This window comes from Dermacentor silvarum, chromosome 3 (assembly GCF_013339745.2).
Source record: "Dermacentor silvarum isolate Dsil-2018 chromosome 3, BIME_Dsil_1.4, whole genome shotgun sequence".
NCBI lineage: Eukaryota > Metazoa > Arthropoda > Arachnida > Ixodida > Ixodidae > Dermacentor > Dermacentor silvarum.
This window is the reverse complement of record NC_051156.1, coordinates 133,813,378-133,815,121: the sequence shown is the minus strand read 5'-3', so window position 1 is coordinate 133,815,121 and position 1,744 is coordinate 133,813,378. Positions and strand designations below refer to the sequence as shown.

The 1,744-nt window shown below is 41.2% G+C and overlaps 1 non-coding gene across 1 annotated transcript; it reads left to right on the top strand.

The window, feature by feature from the left end:
- The first annotated feature begins 1,091 nt into the window (after positions 1–1,091).
- Positions 1,092–1,163, top strand: Trnas-cga (transfer RNA serine (anticodon CGA)). Its single transcript has one exon. It is a non-coding gene; the product is annotated as a tRNA-Ser (tRNA).
- The last annotated feature ends 581 nt before the right edge of the window (positions 1,164–1,744 follow it).

Sequence of the window (1,744 nt, the reverse complement as noted above, 5' to 3'; positions counted from 1 at the left end):
GGACTGTTGGCTGCTTTGATCAAATGCATATTTAGAGCGATTTTCCTACATGGAACAAAAATCAAAGCAACAAAAATTTTAGCGCGACGTTAGCAGTGTGCAAAAAATTATTAGGAAGATGTACTGAGAAACAAGTTCGGAGACGACAGAACAGCTTTTCGAATGTATCCGTTAGCTCCCGTGTATAACATCAAGAACTACCGACGTTTTCACCAATAGACATCGATAAATTGAAGTCTAGACTTATTGTAGCGCGCATAATAACTACTGACAAGGTCAACTAGGATGTGTTATTTTTGCGCAACCTTGATATCATTAATGGGATAAATGTTACTCACCAGCAGCGCTCTCTTATGAGAGAAAAAGATGTGCGGAACGGCAGTGATGGAAATTATAGCTGGAACTCCAATGTCCAGGGAGCAACGAACAATCATTTCCACTGGGTTGAATGTCTCTAGGTTGGAAGTGTTGAACAAGTCCAGATTGAAGGTTTTCATCCACTTGACAAGTTCGTTGGTCTGCAAATCGTGTGGCAGAAAAATCACCGAAAATGCCAATAATATAATAGTGGTGGGCGCTGGTATTTTCTTTAGTTTCTGTATTCCTGCATAAAAGATCATACAATTGCAACAGTAGCTCATTCGGTTTCTAAATACTCTCTCTCTTTATATATATATATATTCGTTCCCCACATGCGGACAGTTGTTTTTTCATCCGTTTTAATTTCCATTAATTTATCAGTTCTTTATTTCAATTAGTAAGCACAAGTAATTTCCCCTATGTTGTCCTTGGTGTCATTGTTTATTGGCTTCTTATGATATGATAGTAAAAATCGGGTAACGCGGTTCTCTTTCTTCTCGTTCATTACATAATGAGGGCTCAAATCCGGCAAAATTGATACCTTCAGGTAGCATATGTGTGCTTATTGACCAGTTGCCATCACCCAAACAGATCACGTGCTCGTGACGCCTGCGGCAGAAAGGATGTTCCCCATCCGCCCCTAGGTTTGTGAGTGGTGACGCTGCCTAACCCTCCCAGGGTTAATTCTACTTGTAAGACAAATACCCCAGAAAGTGGACTGGGAAAACGGCTCCGCGGTAGCTCAATGGTGAGAGCATCGCACGCGAAATGCGAAGACGTGGGTGCGTTCCCCACCTGCGGACAGTTGTTCTTTCATCCGTTTTCATTTCCATTAATTTATCATTTCTTTAATTCAATTAGTAAGTACAAGTAATTTCCCCTATGTTGTCCTTGGTGTCACTGTTTGTTGGCGTCTTATGATAATGAAAATCGGGCCCCTCGGCTGCCTTTCTTCACGTTCATATATATATATATATATATATATATATATATATATATATATATATATATATATATATATATAATTTATTTTTATTTATTTATATGCAGTCCTTTATCTCACGGCTGTATATTTTATTTACAGAGCAATGGTGAGTGCGCGGTACGACGTTGGCACCTCCGGGCGGTCGAAGCGAACGTATCTGTCACGAATGTTGGTGCAGCCGACTTATAGCGAATCACTGTACGGGCTTGTGTCACAGCTTCTTAATGTCACCAACGAACTGTTGTGTTATTGGTCGCTCGGCTCTATCTTTTAATTGTCCAGCAGAACGCTTTTGTTTCCTGTTGTTTTGGACGCGCCTTGGCCTCCGTTAGGATTGAGCTACAGCTGTGCATATGCACTGTCCGCCGCGTGCCCTGCACGTTTATGACATCCTAGCGC